The 21,734-nt window shown below is 42.5% G+C and overlaps 1 protein-coding gene and 1 pseudogene across 8 annotated transcripts in view; one reads left to right on the top strand and one right to left on the bottom strand.

The window, feature by feature from the left end:
• LOC124721404 (protein O-linked-mannose beta-1,2-N-acetylglucosaminyltransferase 1-like) overlaps nt 1–21,734 on the top strand; it is a 2,183,308-nt gene that overhangs the window by 1,233,216 nt on the left and 928,358 nt on the right. Inside the window, exon 1 of one of the 8 annotated variants that reach the window (XM_047246346.1) lies at nt 13,061–13,081. The exons of the other annotated variants lie outside the window; for them this stretch is intronic. The gene's annotated coding sequence lies outside the window, so the exon portion shown is untranslated. Of the gene's footprint in view, nt 1–13,060; nt 13,082–21,734 lie in introns of those variants that run through there. 8 annotated transcript variants of the gene reach the window in all.
• On the bottom strand, nt 1,256–1,373 carry LOC124723988 (annotated as a pseudogene).

Here is a 21,734-nt window from a genome sequence, read left to right as displayed (position 1 = left end):
TGTGTGTTGGTTAGAAGGAGACCAGGTGAGCGGCTGCAACCAAATTGTCTATGTACTAGACACACTGTACATACGCCTGGAGTTACGGTCTGGGGTGCGTTTTCGTATTCCACGCAGCCTGACTGAAATTTACATGTCAGTTTGGTGATTCGGCCTGTTGTGCTGCCACTCATGAATAGCATTCCAGGTGGTGTTTTCCAACAGGATACGGCTAGTCCACTTGCCGCTGTTGTAAGCCAACGTGCTCTACAGAGTGTCGACTTGTTTTCTTCGCTGTTCGACCACCAAATCTGTCTGCAGTCGGGCACGTATGGGACATCATGCATTAACCGTCCGTGTAATGATCGACCAAGTCCAACAGACATAGAGCTCCAGCCCACAAACTGACATCCGGCACCTCTACGACACAATGGACGCACGTTTGCATGCTTTAATTCAACATTCTGGCGGTTACACCGGTGCCAACATTAACCTATGATCCTGCAACGTTAAGACCTTCAGTATGTTACCTAGACAAATGTATTCCCGAAACTTCTTTGCTCTACATTAATTATTTCTTGCTGTTTGCATTTTGTCCATAAAAACGTGAAGATGCGAGCACATTATGCAGACTGTGCTATAATAATAAATCTGTGTCGCTTCACTCCACTTGTCAGAACGCCATCTCTCAACCTGCGTGTGTCACGTGAAGTTTCGTGTAACATATACAGCTGTCTCGTGTGAGATCTGCAGTCGTCGAAGAATAACTGTATTAGCATGGTTGTGTATTCGGTGCCGATTGGATACGTCAACTATTGTTAGCCTCGCACATAACATGCACTGTACTTCTACAGCTAAACGACAGCTGCTCGCGCCACGTGCGGGCAGAGGACGTCTTCGTGCAGTTCTGTACGTGCAGTACGCTGGTTTCTTTTTTGTTTTGGAATAACGTAAACAGGTAATGTCTAAGTGTTCATACAAACAAATGTGCTTCAGCAAAAAATGACCGTCATTCAGCGGTTCTTCCTACATGCATAGCCATTGTCCATCAAGATGTATAAATCTCCCTCCGTCCGAACAGGCCTTGGAAGGCCCAACGGCACCGTCCGGGCGCCGTGTCATCCGTAGCCCAGAGGCGTCACTGGATGCGGATACGGAGGGGCATGTGGTCAGCACACCGCTCTCCCTGCTGTATGTCAGTTTACGAGACCGGAGCCGCTACTTCTCAATCAAGTAGCTCCTCAGTTTGCCTCACAAGAGCTGAGTGCACCCCGCTTGCCAACAGCGCTCGGCAGACCGGATGGTCATCCATCCAAGTGCTAGCCCAGCCCGACAGCGCTTAACTTCGGTGATCTGACGGGAACTGGTGTTACCACTCCGGCAAGGCCGTTGGCAAAATGTATATATCCACGTTTCGTAATTTTATAGCTAATTTTAAGTTCCTTTAATGTATCGCTCTAATTTATATCCTGTATTATATTATAGCTAGCTCTGAAGCTGATCATGTAATGATTGAAATAGTCCACCTTTGAATAAATGTGCCTTGCGATGTGAACAGTTATAATTATTTTCAAAGATTATAATTGGATCGCTGATACCTCCAATAATGTTTTCAAAAATAACAAATGGATGTTTCGTTGTGATTCCTTTCGAATTGTTACCTAATAACTTTATTGCGTCACACGTAATGCAAATCGTCAAGCAAAAGTGGATGAGTTAAAGATCTGGATTGAAACCGCCGTAGAACAGAAACGGTACGTTTCAGGAATGGATTCCGATTCAAAATATTATTTACTTACTCCCCTCTGCAAGTCATAGAAGTTTGTAAAAGGAATTTCCGAACATCCTACATATCTTATTGATTACGACATCCAGTTGGACAAGGATTAAGGAAAAAATCGCCTGTGTAACGTCAAAAACGCCATCATGCTTATCAGATCAGCATCTGCAGGACATGATGGTATCACAGTCCAAATGATAAAGATTATTATTGACCCACTACTGGCTAATATAGCAGATGTCTTCAACCACTCCTTAACCACTAGTGTCTTCCCTGAGACCTGGAAACAGGGATTAGTTAAGAAACTACCTGAAAAGGACGTTGCCACAGCATCCTCTGATTACCGAAGTATTCTCATTCTGCCTGCACCACCCAAGGATAATATAATAGTCCACGACCAGCTAACAAATTACCTAACCACAAACTATCAACTAGAGGAATACCATTGCATTTTGGTAAATATTGAAGCACAACGTCTGCCTTAACAAAGGTAAGATATGACCTAAAGCTTTGCATGGATGCTCAAGAGGTGACTATCATGTGCTCCGTAGACTTCAGCAAAGCCTGCCACACTGTCGACCTCGACATTTTTGCTGTATCGTCCGAACAAAATACAGCCAGGGCAAAAGCACCACAGGCGCAGACATGCGAGCTGTTTCCAGGACCATAGAGTTACCAGGTTCATAGTTCATAGTTTTGGTTCATCAGTGTATAGGCTCCAGCGACGAAAACGAAGTGTAAGTGAATGTTATCAAAGGCTCATCATAACTAGTGGCGAATATGAACCCCCAAGTTACTCAGAACGAGGTCTCAGGCTACAACGTGTATCTCAGTGATGATAATAATTAGATATGAAAGTAGTGCTACGTTTGTAATTGAATCGCCAATAATACAAAATCATTGTTGCTTTTTGTTTTTAAATTCATGCGTTTACTATTGTTTTTAAATTGCATCGTAATTTTTGGACGACTCTTTACAACAAAAAAACTAGTTTTTACTTGTAGTTGCATGAGTATGACTGAAAATACTGTTAATTATTGTTAAAACCGATCAACTAGACATGTCTTCTAAACTGACTCATTCCACATCATTTCGATAAAAAAAATCGTTCAAATGGTCTGTGGAACATATAAACAACTAACTGTTAAAAACGACAAATAGATATGTGAATGTGTCACAGCACCCATAAGGCCATTTTATAATATTCTGTCATAGAGGGTACACAAAATGAAACTAGCCCGAAAAGAGTTTTCGGCATTTCGTAACAACGTAATCCATAAGAGCAAACAGATCATTAGAAAGAGGCCAACGTGCGGCGATAGTCCTCACCGCACATCCAACGTTAGCACGAATTCATGAGGTTTTTGGTAAGGAGGGGACGTTCGACAAAGGCAGTTAAATCTGTTGGCCTCCCAGGTAGCCTGGACTTTTACCTGTGGGTCAAGGTGGAGGGTCAGAAGTATTCTAATAACTAGCACGTACAGGAAGAGTTAGATCAGCGCATTTAAAACGACATTACTTTCATCCCCAGAGAAAGGCGTGCTGAATGTATCTCACTAATAAATCGAACAATATAGCAAATCAACGGTGATTATTACCGACTTCTTCTCTGAACAGCAGCTCTGTCCGTAAATTATAGTAATGTATTTAGCGACATGCGTATAAATATATTGCGGGCCATTTCTGGTGCGGATATCCTATATAAGAGCTCTCAGAACGCTGATATTTGTAGGTCTCAACGATAAACACGTCTTAGGTGCGTAAGATTTTATGTTACTATTGGGGAGGGTAGGGTTCGGTCCTCGTTGCTGTGGCACTGCTGCCCAGTTTTTCGTGCATCGTAAAGAATACCACACGTGGATTCAGAGCAGTTTTTCTACGGCGCGTTTATGAAATCGGGACGAATATCCTGTGGCAGTAGCCCGCTGCAGGGGAGCGTAGCGCTGACAAAAAGCGCCCACTCTCCCGTGCCGGCGGCAAGGCGTCTTCCGGCGGGGTGGCGCGGTGCCTTTTATCGAAGTAACGCAGTTCCCAGCTGAGTTCGGTCCGCGTTAGCATTCTGCGCCAGGGCGCCGCATTCACATCGCTCATACAGCGAGCTTCAAACCTGCCTTCCTAAAACGATCAAAGGGTCCCTTCTCCTATTGCGTTGACTCCATCTCCTACGTTTCCATTAACATTCGTTGTTTCAGGGGAATTAAATAAACTGAAAAAAGTTAATATACTGCAAGAACCTCCAGGAGTAATACTTTACCTACGTGACTTGGTATGTACGATGCTCGGGCTATACTAAAAAATGTACGTACTATGACGAAAATGGAACTGGCTGTATTCAAACATGACAGAGTTCCCCTACATAACACTTGTTCGAAAATCTTAAGTCTCGTTCGTTTTCACTAGTTGAATTATACGGAGAAATAGAAAATATTCAAAGAAGAACTGCGCGATTAGTCACGGCTTTGTTTAGTTCGCGTGCGAGTTACAGTAATGGTCGACGGACTGCTACGGGGATTGTTATAAGAAAAGTTCATTGCAGATACTGTAGCAGAATTCCACTAGCGAAGGTTCCGAAGTGGGCCAATAAAAATATCGCTAGGGAAGGGATGGATGAGAAGGGTGTGAGACAGAGTCTTAGAAAGGGAAGGAATAGATGAAAAGGGTTTGAGACAGAGTTTTAGCCTATCTCGATATCTGTCAGTCAGCACATAGTGTTCAAGCTGTGGAGGAAACAGTTCAAGGAGAAAAAAAACGAGATCTTTGAGGTTTTTAATTACGTTAAATACGATAAAAGACTTGCAAGGTAAGTTGAACGGAATGGATGGAGTCTTGAAAAAATTTTATAAGATGAACATCAACAAAAGCAAAACAAGGGTAATGGAATGTAGTCGAATTATTTTAGGTCATTCCGAGGGAATTTAATTAGGAAATAAGACACTGAAAGTAGCAGATGCATTTTGTTATTTGGGTGGCAAAATCACTAATTATAAACGAAGTTGAAAGGATACGAAAAGCAAACTGTCAATAGCGAGAAAAGCATTTCTGAAAAGGTAAATTTGGTAACATCAAATACAAATTTAAGTGTTAGGCAGTCTTTTCTGACGGTATTCGTCTGGAATGTAGTCTTGTATGGAAGCGGAACTTGGACTATAGGCTATTCAGACAAGAAGAGAATAGAAGTTTTCGAAGACTTGTGCTGCAGAAGAATGTTTCAAAACTAGATGTGTAGATAGAATAGAAAACGAGGAGCTACTAAATCCAATTGGGAAAACAAGAAACTTATGACTAAAAGAAGGGATCGGCTGTAGGGAAGTGTGGAGTATAAAGTTGGTAGAATGAGACCAAGAGTTGACTAAAGTAAGCCGGTTCAAATGTACTCGTACGTAGGTTGAAGCAGTTGTACAGAGATGAAGACACTTGCACAGGATAGACCAGCGTGGAGACCTGCGTCAAACCAGTCTTCGGACTGAAAATCACAACAGCAACAACGACATCAACAACAACAACAAACGACGACAACGACAACAGCGATAACACGAGAGGAATTAGTACTTATACAGATGGATAGATGGATACCGTCAATTCTTTCCACTAATGGAATGGAGAGAATTGACAATGAAAGAGGCACACTATTGATTGTCACTTTTGCGCCCCACACTGTACGGTGGCACGAGTCTTAGAGATGTACGAGGGCCATTCGGTAAGTAGTGCAACACATTTCTTCCTGAAAGCCGGTTGGCTATATTCAGGATTCCAATAAAGCATATTATTCCCCATTCTTTTGCAAACAAAGCTCTGTTTTTCAACATAATCTCCGCTGAATGCGACGGCCTTACGCCACCTTACTGGGAGGGCCTCTATGCCAGCACGGAAAACCCCTACTGGTCGACATCGGAGCCAACTCTTTGCTGCATCAGTAACCTCCCCGTCACCCACGTACTGCTTCCCTCGGAGTGTATCCTTCACAGATGGAAGTCGGAAGCTACGAGATCCGGGCTGTAGGGTGGACTGAAGTTTTGTGAGCTCCTCTTTTTTTTTTTTTTTTTTTTTTTTTTTGTGGCCACGAACGCATTGCAGGAATCACAGCTGTGGCATGCTGGAGATCGGACAGGTTTGTGAGACTTTACTGCGATGATGGCAGATGCCTAGCTCAACGGCTCACCGTGCTTTTGTTTATTGCTAGCACTCCGTAGACATCCTGCAAGAGTCTACGAATATCTGCGATGCTCTGGATTATCGCCAAAAGAAACTCAATGACAGGTCTCTGCTTGGAACGCACCTCTGTTACAGACGTCATTTTGAAGGCTACGTATAGCTCCGCCAGCAATCGAAACTTCACAAATCTAAAGGGACACAAGCGGGAATATTCCACGATTTCCCACATCAAATTCCGCATTTTTCAACTGAAATTGGCCTCGAAAGAAAACTTGTTGCATTACTTATTGAACACTCCCCATAGATATGAGCGAAATTATGTGCGGTGTGTTAATTAGAAAGCATTTCCTAGATTTTTATTCATTTATTTATTTAAAAAAAAATAAGTAAATAAATTTCCTAGATGCACATGGAAATAAATGTGGTACTATTGGCGAAGGTTACACTCCCTTTAGCCTTTCTGGAAGCCCCTGCACTCTGCATATCTGAGCCGGTCGCTGTGGCCGAGCGGTTCTAGGCGTTTCAGTCCGGAACCGCACTGCTGCTACGGTCGCAAGTTCGAATCCTGCCTCGGTCATGGATGTGTGTGGTGTCCTTAGGTTAGTAAGGTTTAAGTAGTTCTAAGTCTAGGGGACTGATGACCTCAGCTGTTAAGTCCCATAGTGCTTAGAGCTATTTGAACCATTTTCTGCATATCTGTATCGTCGTGTTAACCTCTACTGACTCGGAGGCAAGTTTATGCATTTAACTGAAGTATTCTACCTTTAAAGAGCTGCAAAACACAACTGTAACATTTGTTCAGAAAGGATAGTGGTCCAACTGATATTTTCTTCTCCACCGCTCATCTTTATCAGCTTCTACTTACTTCGTTTCTCGATTTCCTGTGGTGGTGTTTCCTCTTTCATACAAAGAGAAAATACAGTTGGTCGACAGTTACTTATAGGTGTATAAAATGTTGTCCAGTGCCCAACATATCTAATATGATTCATGTAAGAAACTAGAATCAAATTTCACTTCATTTTCGTTATTGCATTGGATGCAGAAAACTTTTAGCAGCATTTTAGCAGTGTGTCAGTAGAAAATATTTCTAAATAAATTGCATCATCTTTCCTTCGTAAAGTCAAGCCCACCTACTCGGAAAGCGATTATTACTGCTCGCTCTTGTAAGCTGTATGTTGTTCTGAAAATGAGGAATAAATAATGAGGTCGTTAAACTGAGTGTATGGAATAACATACAATTTGCGTGCATACGAAATGGAGCCCACTTGAAGGACGAACGTCGTTTCAAAGAACGTATCACATGTGATACATGGAGTCACTCCAATTCACAGTTAATACAAGTGAAACTGCGTTTTCAGGCGAAAGTATTTACTTTGACGCGAAATGTTATGTCATCGTAGTGCTTCCAAAATAGAAAAATGAGAACAATTCTATAAATGCAACCTTGAACGAAGCAACTTGCTGGTTGATAGAAATGTAGCAGAAAAAGTAAAAACACAGTATTTCGTAAAACATTTCATTAGCGCCAGCCAGTTTTCATAGAAATACGCCCAGAACCGTGAGTTCTTTTCTTTTTCTGTTGCAAATATTTTATTGTGCCAGCTGTCGGTAAAAACAGTTCACAAACCAGTAACCTCTCGAATTTGTGTGCATTTACATATACATGAAGTGAAAAGTGTATTTAACTGCAAGTTAGCATTAGTTTTCATTTCTTCCTGTTAACGAATTTGTTTAAATAGCGACGTCCAGCAACTTAAGGTCTGTTGCAGTGCGAACTGCCGGTGAAAAGGGTAATACTTCTGGGACGGAATTTCTGAATTTGGAAACTGAGTATCGTTACTGACAGTATTTTCCGGATGGAGAGTTTTCGCTTTTTCCGTTTCATTCGGACCATTCGATGAATGGGAAAGTCATTAGAGCAGGTAAACTGCTACTAAGTGTTACTGAAATGCAGCTTACATCTACATACGTTTGTACTCTGCCAGGTACCTGACGGTGTGTGACGGAGTGCATCTCTGATACTGCTATAATTCGCCCCACTCCTTTTCTGTTCAGTTCAGCAATGGCGCATGAGAAGAAAGTCTGTCGTACGAGCTCTAATTTCTGTCATTTTCTCCTTGTGACTATATCGAGAGAGGTATGTGGGAGGAAATAATACGCAGCCCGACTCTCTCCAGAATGTACGATGTCGAAATTTCAGTACTAAAACTCTCCGTGATGCACAACGCCTCTCTTTCAACGTCTGCCACTGGAGTTTGTTGAGCATTTTCGTAAATTTCTCGAGCCGAGTAGACCACTCCATGATGAAACGCGCCACTCGTCGATCTTCTCTTTATCTACCACTAATCCTACTTGGTAATGGTCCCAGACTGACGAACAATAGTCAAGAATCGATCGAAAGACTGGTTTGTAAGCCACTTCCTTCGTGGATGAAGAACATTTCCTTAACATTCTTCCAATGAATATCACCCTGGCATCTGCTTTTCCTACTATTTGTTTTTTAGGGTCATCTACTTTAGGTCGTTCCAGATGGTTGCTCGCAGGAATTTTACGGTAGGCACTGTTTCTAGTGATTTTTTGCCAGTACCAAGATGATTTTAGGCTATTAAAGGAAACACTGTATACTCAGTGGAATATTCCCTCGTACGCCACAAAACAAAGGAAGCGGATGTCACCAAAGAGGAGAAGAGTTCTAACATTCTGCGTGATGTCTGTTTGTTCTAAGTCGTGTCTCCCTACCACTTTCGCGCAACGACGTTCTGAGCGTGTTTTTTAGGGAATTGACTAGTTTGAACCTGGGACCTGTTGCTGGTAAGGAGACGCCAGACCACACATGACATGTAGAGTTCAGGAGAGTTCAGTGAGACTAGCGATGATATAACCAAATACTTAATGATTTCAGCGTCAGCTCCACTGCACTCCCTGTGAAAGAATCTTAATACTAACTAAATTTAGTGGAAGGGGTTCAAGGCTTTCCTATTTTTAGTTAGCTGGTAAAATAACGTCGAAAAAGCAGTTAAGTTTACCATTGGAAATTTTATTCTACTCACAAAACATTGTTTATAAATTGCACTATTGGTAATAGGAAATGTTTTAATACAGGATGATAAAAACCAACTGCGTTCAACAAAAATGTGAACGAATATTCCATGAATGGGTTTCCAAGTTCTACAATGGATCGAAGGACGACCTATGCCATATTACATCTATAATTTAGATTTAAGTTAAGTTTCATAAAAGAGAAAACTATCAAAATGGTCTACAGTGACCCTCAACTATCTTTAATTGCTTATCTAACTTGTCGTAAATTACAGTGGCTGATGTGGCTTCTCAATAATTATATAACAGAAAAATCATCACATTTCAGATTTTAACTTACGTAGGAAATGTGAATACCATGAGCTTTAATTGACGATCGACACTAGTATTACGCAAAACGGGGTTCTAACAGATGAGACTTCTGCAGTTCTGAGTGAAGCTTTATGCGCTGTTATGCGGCATCGCGTGCGTTCATTACCTTGTCGTTGGTTAGGCAGTGTCAGGGGGCGGCGGGCGGCGCAGCTCCATACAGCTCTCCGTCTCGGAAGCAACTCTCTGCTAACTTCTCCTTACTACAATTTACCGAAGTTGGTTTAAAAAAAACTATCTGGCTGTGTTTTCATCTGACCAATCAGGGTCTCAATCTTAACCTTAAGCTCCGCCTACAAAAATTCTGTCTATCCAATGAGAAACGTTATACTTTTCGTGGTGGGGCAATGTTTCTAACGTTTGCAACGTAACAGAGACGCGAAAAAGTCTCACGCTAAAACTTTCAGCTGGCCCTTTTAGTGTTATCGTAAGACCTAGACTGTTCTTCTGGAGAGCTCTATCTTTTAACATGGGCTGGGGGGTGGTCCTGGCGGTTGGCTGGAAATGTGGGTGTCCGTCCCTTATCGTAGGGCCTTTTAGCTTAACACGGTTCTGCTCTCGGCTTCTGTTCTCGTTTCTTCCCTCGGAACTGCGTCTGTTTCGTGGTGGGAAGGTATGACATGCATTTAGGCGTTCTTGTGTTAGTCTGTGGTATTCCATTTGCTCACTCGTTGATCGTATTACTTTGGTTAATTTAATGTCAGGATTTATTCGGATCTATGTGACATACTGCCGGATTTGCTTATCATGTCAGGGTTTTCATGGAAGGTGTTGGATTTGCCTGACACCTTACAGAGTGAAACTGTTAAACTGTGCTCTATATTGTGTTTCCCAGTTACATTAAATCCTTGAGACAGTTTCCAAATTTGAGGGCGAACGTGATTACGGAGAAGAATAGAACCATTTGGTAGCACCCCATTTGGTTTCACGTGCTTCACGCGCTTCATTTTTTGGAACTCAGCGAAGTATTGAGATAGATCGAAGGATCAGCTTCTGGATATCTACATTTCGGTCTTCCATAATTTCCTTAAGCAACTTGAGACAAATGCTGCGACTGTCTCTTCAACAGATCAACGGTGTCTCTCGTCCACCTCGGTGACCACTGCAAACGTCCTCTCTCCCTCTATCTCTAATGCTCTTTACGTCGACGGAACATAATTCGTTCATCTTGTGGAGCGTGCCATCACAGCGTTGCGCAGTTATTGGAATTTATACGCGACCTACAGTCTACCATAAGCTCAACTGTCCCCGTTTGCGACGGTATGGGACACAAAGGCACACCATTGCTTGTAGAACGACCTTGACGATGAGCAAATACAACGGTTATTTGATTCTCTCATTATTCGCCAATTATCGTCAAACCGAGTGGGCACGTATGTTTCGCATTAGTTGTTGGCCTTAATGGAGACGTACAATACATGGAAGCAGCACTTACACCGTAAAGCTCTTCTACAGCGTTCCTTTGCTTTTCGACAATAAGACCACCCATCCGCACAATGATCTCGGCTAACGACTTAATAAGCTTGTTTTGTGCACCAACATCATTGAATTGACACGCGTCCGTTTCAGAATCGTTTATTCCGCTCCAGTACATAAGAAAGCTACACGTAGTGTGTGCCACACACAGCAGACACGCAACGATGACTTTCTCATTCTCCATCGCCATTAGCAATCAGAAAGCGAATCAAAGCTGTTTTCTGCCTTGCTCGTCGGTAAGTATGATGGACGAACACACCTCCGGCACGGGCTATTCTCGCCGCAGCAAAATTTGTGCCTGCGCAACAAAGAGGTATTTTCTATCTGTGTCCTCCCATTTTCAGCAGAAAATTGACGTCAGAGCACTTGGTAACGCTGTAATGCTATTCACGACAAGTACCCTCATTATATACGGTAAAAGAGCAGAGCCAAGTTTGGCAAGTAGAGATACTCGAGTTGCCACTAGTCTGCTGTACTCAAAACAGAATCTGAGCTGCCGTCTTAGATTGTTTGCAGATGACGCTGTCGTTTATCGATTGATAAAGTCATAAAAAGATCAACACAAACTGCAAAACGATTTAGTAAAGATATCTGAATGGTGGGAAAATTGGCAGTTGACCCTAAATAACGAAAAGTGTGAGGTCATCCACATGAGTGCTAAAAGGAATCCGTTAAACTTCGGTTACACGATAAATCAGTGAAATTTAAAGGCCGTAAATTCAACTAAATACCTAGGAATTACAATTACGAAAAACTTAAATTGGAAGTAACACACAGAAAATGTTGTGGGGAAGGCTAACCAAAGACTGCGTTTTATTGGAAGGACACTTAGAAAATGTAACAGATCTACTAAGGAGACTATCTACACTACGCTTGTCCGTCCTAGTAAAAGGATATGTCGAAGACATAGTGGACATTCTAAACTGCTTCAATAGTCTACACCAGAAAATTAAATTTACAGTTGAACATGAATAAGACAAAAGCATCAGTTATCTACACCTTAATATAACAAGACACAACAATACAAACATATTCAAAACGTATAGCGAAAATAAAGTGAACACCACCACAATCCCTGCAACTTCATGTCATCCAAACATTTATAAAAAGCAGCTTATAGGACAATGCCGCACAGGGAATTTGAATATCTCTGAACAGGAAATAAACATAGTGACACATACTGCAGTTGCCAATGATTGTAATGTTTCCATGGTTGACTCAGTACCAGGCGAAGTAAACAAAGACCGAGACACAAACTATACCACAGAAGATAAAGACTAAAACAACTGTGTATCTAGTATCCCACACATTGGTAATATGTCACAAAAGACTGTAAATATCTTCAAAAAATACAAGAATCAAAATTGGGTTCTGTACAGCTAATAAACTACAATACACAAACTGATACGTAACATAGAGTGTAATCGTGACCTGGAATATACAAAAGTACATGCCGAGAGTGCTCCATGTTATGTCTAGGACAAACAGGTTGAGAATTCCACACAACTATACGGAACACATTTGAACCTATACACATAGCAGACACACAACATCAGCAATAGCCACATACATACACAACACAGGACACCCATTTGGAAAAGTAGAGCAAAATGTCAAAGTGCTCCATGTACTAAATAAAAGTCGTAAATCGTTCTGTTGGAAGAACTGGGGATATATTCACACTACAAAAAAATGAGCGTAAACTATTAAATGAAAAATTCGAAGTATGCTGACACTACAGAAAGTATGAAGATAAAATATTAAATGAAAACCTGGAAAGTAAATTTCTTCAGATGCTTCGACAGTTCACCTAGATTAAAAAAACACTCATAGAAATTGTTAAAATATGTATAACCTAATAATAATCCAGATTATTAAGGTAAGTACCCTAATAAGGAATTTATACATACTATGTGCCCGCATCTCGTGGTCGTGCGGTAGCGTTCTCGCTTCCCACGCCCGGGTTCCCGGGTTCGATTCCCGGCGGGGTCAGGGATTTTCTCTGCCTCGTGATGGCTGGGTGTTGTGTGCTGTCCTTAGGTTAGTTAGGTTTAAGTAGTTCTAAGTTCTAGGGGACTGATGACCATAGATGTTAAGTCCCATAGTTCTCAGAGCCATTTGAGCCACCATACTATGTGGACGACCTCTAGCGTTATCTATGTTAAGTTCATGTAAAAACATCTTTGGATAATAATCGTTCCCTATTTTCAGTGTATACCGTCCACAGAAACTTGCGTGTGATGTTGAAGGTGTATGAATTTCTGCACAAATGGGTCACAGAAAGCCGTAAGCAGTTCTTTCCAGATTTCGCCACTAACTCTCCAAAAGATCGATCATTAACTAAAAATGGCGAGTATGTTTGTATTACAATTAAGATAACAGAACAATGCAGTACCTCAAGCATTGAAAACATGACTAAAAAATGGCATAGCTCTTGAAAATCTGAATCATCTCCCCAAAGGCATTGTGCAAAAGTTGAAAACAAATCGTGAGTGGTAGCAGAAAAGTTATTTCGTACTCAGAGCTAATGATATATTCCATTTTAGTTGTATTGTATTTACACTATGTGATTAAAAGTAACCGGACACCCCAAAAACATCTTCGAACGTGGTCAAGTGATTGGATGTCATTTGTGTCATGCGTCTGTACGCGAGATTTCCACACTCCGAAACATCCCTAGGTCCACTTCTTGCAATGTGATAGGGAGGTGGAAACGTGAAGAGACACTTACAGCACAAAAGCGTACCGGCCGACCTCGTCTGTTCACTGACAGAGACCGCCAACAGTTGAAGAGTGTCGTAATGTGTAATAGGCAGAAATCTATCCAGACCATCAAACAGGAGTTCCAAACTGCATCAGGATCCATTGCAAGTGCTACGACAGTTAGGTGGGAGGTGAGAAAACTTGGATTTCATGGTCGAGCGGCTGATCATAAGCCACACATCACGCAGGTAAATGCCAAAAGACGCCTCGCTTGGTGTAAGGAGCGTAAACATTGGTCGATTTAACAGTGGAGAAAAGGTTGTGTGGAGTGACGAATCACGGACCACAATGTGGCGATCCGGTGGCAGGGTGTGGGTACTGCGAATGCCCGGTGAACGTCATCTGCCAACGTGTGTAGTGCCGACAGTAAAATTCGGAGGCGATGGTGTTATGGTGTGGTCATGTTTCTCATGGAGGGGGCTTGCACCCCTTGTTGTTTTGCGTGGCACTATCACAGCACAGGCTTACATTGATGTTTTAAGCACCTTCTTGCTTCCCACTGTTGAGGAGCAACTCGCGTATGGCGACTGCATCTTTCAACACGATCGAGCACCTGTTCATAATGCACGGCCTGTGGCGGAGTGATTACACGACAATAACATCCCTGCAATGGACTGGCATGCACTGAGTCCCGACCTGAAGCCTACAGAACTCCTTTGGGATATTTTGGTACGCCGACTTCGTGCCAGGCCTCACCGACCGACATCGATACCCCTCGTCAGTGCAGTACTCTGTGAAGAATGGGTTGCCATTCCCCAAGAAACCTCCCAGCACCTGTTTGAACGTATGCCTGCGCGAGTGGAAGCTGTACTCAAGGCTAAGGGTGGGCCAACACTATTGAATTCCAGCATTACCGATGGAGGGCGCCACGAATTTGTAAGTTATTTTCAGCCAGGTGTCCGGATACTTTTGATCACATAGTGTATGTATGTTGTTTCCCTCATTGTGCTCAAACATTCCAAGACCCTTTTGTTCTTTAAACATTAGTATTATTCCTTTGCGAATAAGAACTATACACATTAATCCATTTTTCATTTCCATTCAGTTCTTCTGGGAGTGGATATACACTTCACTTGGCCAAGCTAAATTAGAGCGCAAAAACAAACACAGTGTGAGAGCAAGTCACATCACTCATGCGTCAGTTATCGACAGAAAATACAACCGCAGTTACGGTTCCTTCCATACTATACGGTTTGTGGCCACTTTTCTTTCCACTGCCCTGTTATAAGAAAAAGATAGGAAAGTGCTGCAGATTGTTACTCCATGCATGGTACCTAGAATTTGAATGCATTCACTGTATCAGAAACAGGAGATAAATTTGATGTACGAACATCCTTCACGTAAACAGCTCAATAAAAAGATAATTTTTGTGTGGACACGCGACAACTGTTTCACATCTACATCTGCAAGCATACTTTGCAAATAAACGAACACCTGTACCTTCCCGTGCGAGTTCTGATTTACTTTATTTTATTATGATAATCGTTTATGCCTATGCAGGTCGGCTTCCACAAAATATTTTCGCATTTGGAGGAGAAAATTGCTGATTGAAATTTCGTGAGAAGATCCTGCCGCAACGAGAAACGCCTTTGTTTTAATTAAGTCCTCCCCAAATCCTGTATCATACCCGTGACACTCTCTCCCCTATTTCTCGATAACACAAAAGTTGCATGTCTTCTTTGAACTTTCTCGGTGTACTCCGTTAATCCTGTACGATAAGTATCCCACACGGCACAGCAGTACTCCAAAAGCGGACGGACAAACGGAGTGTAATCAGTCTCTTTAGTAGATCTATTGCATTTTCTAAGAATTCTGCCAATTAAACGCAGTCCTTGGTTCACCTTTCCCACAGCATTTTGTACGTTTTTTCCAATTTAAGTTTTTCGTAATTGTAATTTCTAGGTATTTAGTTGAATTTACAGCCTTTAGACTTGATTGATTTATCGCGTAACCTAAGTTTAACGGATTCCTTTTAGCGCTCATGTGGGTGACTTCACACTTGTCATAATTTAGGGTCAACTACCAATTTTCCCACCATGCAGATATCTTTCTAAATAATTTTGCTATTTTTTTGATCTTCTGATGACTTTACTAGAAGGTAAACGACAGCATCATCTGCAGAGAGCCTGAGATGGCTGCTTAGATTGTCTCCTAATTCGTTTATATAGATAAGGAACAGGAGAGGGCCTATAACAGTACCTTGAGGAACGCCGGAAATCACTTCTGTTTTACTCGATGACTTTCCATTAATTACTGCGAATTGTGACCTCTCTGACAGGAAATTGCGAATCCAGTCGCATAACTGAGACGATATTCCATAAACCCGCAATTAGATTTACAAGCTGCCTGTGAGGTACAGTGTCAAAAGTCATCTGGAAATCTGTATACACGGAATCAATTTGAAATTCCTTTTCAGTACCAGTCAGCACTTCGTGTGCGCAAAGAGTTAGTTGTGTTTCACAAGAACGATGTTTTCTCTGCAAATACAGTCACAATTATATCAGGTACTTTTCTTATATATGCATTGTTTGCCGTTGGGATGGAACTGAAACGCTGCATTCTTTGTACGTTACGCACGTCTTCAGGATTATATTTGGTAATAATACCTTATTTGGATACTCCGAACCTTAAATATCTTTTTACAGTAAACTATGTTACGATGAGCTTTTACATTTCGTTGCTGATTGTTTACTGCATCGTGACTTTCACAATTGATCTGTCTTTTATTTGCATCAGCTGTGATGAATTTTTGTGATTTAATGACACTGAGGTTTGCATAATCATCGATTCTTGTTTCTCTAAATCACTTCGTGATGGCTAATTGGTAAGTCCGCGAATTTTTCACTATCTTTGCCCATGTTTCGGTGTTTTTTTTTTTTTTTTTTCGACCTTCGTGACTGCAGACGTTGTCTCATGTATCCGGTAACTTAAAATAGCCCAATACAATAGTTGTTAGTTATTACACAGTTACTTTAAGAAGTGGTCATTTGTTATCAGTTACTGGAATAACTTCCATTGGTAATAAGACCATATGTTCTGTCAGGAAACGAGGCGTACTCTAGGTGTAAGGTGTTACTGCTAACAGAACTACTATTCCAGTAAAGATGGATCAATCGCAACAGTCTTGTTCATTTGATGTTCACGGAACCTGGATTTCACCTAACGATATTTTTGTGCTTCGTCTCAGATTAAGAGAAAATCTAAAAATTAACCTTAAAGGTATGCCAATAATTTGCAGCTCACACTGTAAAAATGGGTACCTAAGAAAAACTATCAGTAAAGGAAATCCCTAACTGTTATGGGAAAATGTGTAATTTTTGTTCCAGTTGGTAATGAAAGTTTCGCTCAATGATGTGAAGTAAATTTGTTGATTGTTCGGAATCCAAATACACCAAAACGCCAGGAACTATTTTCAGTTTATAATTTTGTGGAAGATGACGAGCTATAAATATGTAGTATTATGCTATTTCAGTTTTTGTTAACCAGAGTACATCTCTCTTCCAAGAAGCGTGTTTGTCAGTGAACTTCTAAGCATTGCGAGGAACTTGGATTTTCTCATACTGTCCCTGACTTGTATCTTCTTCTTCTTCTGTTACTTCTCTTTCATGTTACAAGAGATGTGGCTTTTTCTATGAACAGCGAGGTATATTGCACACGCGTTAGACAATGTTAGTTCAGGGAGAAAAGCAGACGGCCAAAGCTGAAGTCGTATGGCGCTGCGCGCGTGCTTTTGCGCTGGCAGCTGCATGCGGGAGGTGAGTAATGAACACATGTATCAATCGGCGCTGGCCGTCGTCGTATTCCATTTGCGGTTCGCAATCTGACCCGGCGGCTCGTTATCAAATGAGGATCTTGGCCGCTAAATGCGCCTCTTATCTTGTCGCTGGCGCCAGTATATCACTCGAGGCCGGCCAGCGGCCAGGCGCCACTACGCACGCCCCTCTCTGATATGCTCTCGCTGCTGAACGAGAGCGGCTTTCTTTCAAAGCTCTCATCTGTCTCTTAAGCCAGTACTTATTATTTGCGTCCCTTCAGGCCTCACTGACTCAAGGGTTTCCAAATCCGTCCAATATTTCCCATTTTGAAGGAAATAAATCGCAGCATCTATCGTTTCACCATGAAAAGACAAAGAAAGAAACAAGACTGCAAATCTTTAAGGATCCTAATCACTTTCAGTATGGTCTTACAGAAATGATACTTTGTTGCTGTGCTCTTCAGTTCAGAGACTGGTTTGATGCAGCTCTCCATGCTACTCTATCCTGTGCAAGCTTCTTCATCTCCCAGTACCTACTGCAACCTACATCCTTCTGAATCTGTTTAGTGTATTCATCTCTTGGTCTCCCTCTACGATTTTTACCCTCCACGCTGCCCTCCCAAAGCTAAACTGGTGATCCCTCGATGCCTCAGAATATGCCCTACCAAGCGATCCCTTCTTCTAGTCAAGCTGTGCCACAAATTTCACTTCTCTCCAATTCTGTTCAATACCTCCTCATTAGTTATGTGATCTACCCATCTAATCTTCAGCATTCTTCTGTAGCACCCCATTTCGAAAGCTTCTATTCTCTTGTTGTCCAAACTATTTATCGTCCACGTTTCACTTCCACTCATGGCTACACTCCCTACAAATACTTTCAGAAACGACTTCCTGACACAAATCTATACACGATGTTAGCAAATTTCTCTTCTTCAGAAATGCTTTCCTTGCCATTGTCAGTCTAAATATTATATCCTCTCTACTTCGACCATCATCAGTTATTTTGCTCCCCAAATAGCAAAACTCCTTTACTACTTTAAGTGTCTCATTTCCTAATCTAATTCCCTCAGCATCACCCGAATCAATTCGACTACATTCCATTATCCTCGTTTTGCTTTTGTTGATGTTCATCTTATATCCTCCTTTCAAGACACTGTCCATTCCGTTCAACTGCTCATTCAAGTCCTTTGCTGTCTCTGACAGAATTACAGTGTCATTAGCGAACCTCAAAGTTTTTATTTCTTCTCCGAGGATTTTAATACTTACCCCGAACTTTTCTTTCGTTTCCTTTACTGCTTGCTCAATATACAGATTGAATAGCATCGGGCAGAGGCTACAACCATGTCTCACTCCTTTCCCAACCACTGCTTCCCTTTCATACCCCTCGAGTCTTATAACTGCCATCTGCTTTCTGTACAAATTGTGAATAACCTTTCGCTCCCTGTATTTTACCCCTGCCACCTTCAGAATTTGTAAGAGAGTATTCCAGTCAACATTGTCAAAAGCTCTCTCTAAGTCTACAAATGCTAGAAACGTAGGTTTGCCTTTCCTTAATCTTTCTTGTAAGATAAGTCGTAGGGTCAGTATTGCCTCACGTGTTCCAACATTTCTACGGAATCCAAACTGATCTTCCCCGAGGTCGGCTTCTACCAGTTTTTCCATTCGTCTGTAAAGAATTCGCGTTAGTATTTTGCAGCTGTGACTTACTAAACTGATAGTGTGCTCCCTGCCGCCGTTGGATAAGCAGCTGCAGCAGCAAGTCGTATACCCCTAGCTTACTTATTTGTTACATAGTTTAATTCTTAATTTCTTTGCGTGTTTTTGGGTACTTGCATTGTATAATTCATAAATTTCGGGCGTATTATAGTATTTGAGAGTTGTAGCATCGCGCTTTACTGTTTACTTCGTAGATTCTTACTTAAATTGCGTGTGAGTTTCGTATAGGAGGTGTAATTTAGAGTTTTAGTTACTGTAATCGTAAATTCAGGCATATTGTAGCGCAGTCGTTAGGCATTTGTACAGGTTAGTTCATACATTCTTTGCGTGTTTCCCTTGCGTTATCTAGGCACGGACTCGTCTTTCAGTAACTGTTGTTCAACATCGATTAGAATGGACAGGGACTGCGATTGCCGTGTTCGGATGAGGACCCAGTTGGCATCCCTTCGCCCACACTGCAAGCGGCGCTGACTTCGGTCGCGCAGCTTGAGGCTGTTGCCAATGGGCACCACTGTGGGGAGCCGGACTTGGGTATCACGGGGATGTCAACCTTGTCCCGTCTGTCCCCAGACCGGTCTGCCGCTGTGGTTGCCCCGGTTGCTGCCCGCAGTGGGGCTGAGCCCTCGCCTGTTGTTGATTGGGAGGTCGTTCCAAGGCGTGGCAGGCAGCGAAAGACGTCCCCGGAGGCTGATCAGAAAGCCTCCCCGGTGCGTCTGAAAAACAGGCTTCAGGCACTGTCTCTGGCTGAGCCAGATGCAGCTGCCTGCCCTGTTTCAGAGGATGATTCTCAGCCTTCAAGGTCCGGGCAATCGCAGAGGGTGGGCTTATTGGTAGTTGGGAGCTCCAATGTTAGGCGCGTAATGGGGCCCCTTAGGGATATGGCGGCTAAGGAGGGGAAGAAATCCAGTATGCACTTCGTGTGCATTCCGGGTGGAGTCATTCCTGATGTGGAAAGGGTCCTTCCGGATGCCATGAAGAGTACAGGGTGCAGCCAGCTGCAGGTGGTGGCACATGTCGGCACTAATGACGTGTGTCGCTTTGTATCTGAGGAAATTCTCTCTGGATTCCAGCGGCTATCTGATTTGGTGAAGGCTGCCGGTCTTGCTTATGAGATGAAGGCAGAGCTCACCATCTGCAGCATCGTTGACAGAACCGACTGCGGACCTTTGGTGCAGAGCCGGGTGGAGGGTCTGAATCAGAGGCTCAGACGGTTTCGCGACCGTGTTGGCTGCAGATTCCTTGACTTGCGCCATAGGGTGGTGGGGTTTCGGGTTCCGCTAAATAGGTCAGGAGTTCACTACACTCAGCTGGCGGCTACACGGGTAGCGGAGGCTGTGTGGCGTGAACTGGGCGGTTTTTTAGGTTAGAAGGCCTCGGGAAAGTACGGGGTAGGCTGCAATCTCAAAGGGTGCATGGCAAATACAGGACGTGCTTGGATAAAGGAACAGTCGGAATTGTAGTTGTAAATTGTTGTAGTTGTGCTGGGAAAGCCCCTGAGCTACAAGCGCTAATAGAAAGCACTGAAGCAGAAATCGTTATAGGTACAGAAAGCTGGCTAAAGCCTGAAATAAGTTCTGCAGAAATTTTTACGAAGTCTCAGACGGTGTTTAGGAAAGATAGATTAGGCAGAATTGGTGGTGGAGTGTTTGTGTCTGTCAGTAGTGGTTTATCTTGTAGTGAAGTCGAAGTAAATACTCCGTGCGAATTGGTATGGGTGGAGGTTATACTTAACAGCCGAACTAAGTTAATAATTGGCTCCTTCTACCGACCCCCAGACTCCGATGAGTTGCTGAACAGTTCAGAGAAAATTTGAGTCCCGTAACAAATAAATACCCCACTCATACGGTTATAGTTGGTGGGGACTTCAACCTTCCCTCTATATGTTGGCAAAAATACTTGTTCAAAACCGGTGGTAGGCAGAAAACATCTTCCGAGATTGTCCTAAATGCTTTCTCCGAAAATTATTTCGAGCAGTTAGTCCACGAACCCACGAGAATTGTAAATGGTTGCGAAAACACACTTGACCTCTTAGCCACAAACAATCCAGAGCTAATAGAGAGCATCATGACTGATACAAGGATTAGTGATCACAGGGTCGTTGTAGCTAGGCTCAATACCGTTTCTTCCAAATCCACCAAAATCAAACGCAAAATAATTTTATTTAAAAAAGCGGATAAAGTGTCACTAGAAGCCTTCCGAAGAGACATTCTCCATTCCTTCAGAACTGACTATGCAAATGTAGACGAGATGTGGCTCAAATTCAAAGATATAGTAGCAACAGCAATTGAGAGATTCATACCTCATAAATTGGTAAGAGATGGAACTGATCCCCCATGGTACACAAATCAGGTCCGAACGCTGTTGCAGAGGCAACGGAAAAAGCATGCGAAGTTCAGAAGAACGCGAAATCCCGAAGATTGGCTAAAATTTACAGACGCGCGAAATTTGGCACGGACTTCAATGCGAGATGCCTTTAATAGGTTCCACAACGAAACATTGTCTCAAAATTTGGTAGAAAATCCGAAGAAATTCTGGTCGTATGTAAAGTACACAAGCGGCAAGACGCAGTCAATACCTTCGCTGCGCAGTGCCGATGGTAGTGTTACCGACGACTGTGCCGCTAAAGCGGAGTTATTGAACGCAGTTTTCCGAAATTCCTTCATCATGGAAGACGAATGGAATATTCCAGAATTTGAAACACGAACA

The sequence above is a fragment of the Schistocerca piceifrons genome, chromosome X (assembly GCF_021461385.2).
Source record: "Schistocerca piceifrons isolate TAMUIC-IGC-003096 chromosome X, iqSchPice1.1, whole genome shotgun sequence".
Classification (NCBI taxonomy): Eukaryota; Metazoa; Arthropoda; class Insecta; order Orthoptera; family Acrididae; genus Schistocerca; species Schistocerca piceifrons.
This window is presented reverse-complemented; position numbering and strand designations above follow the sequence as displayed.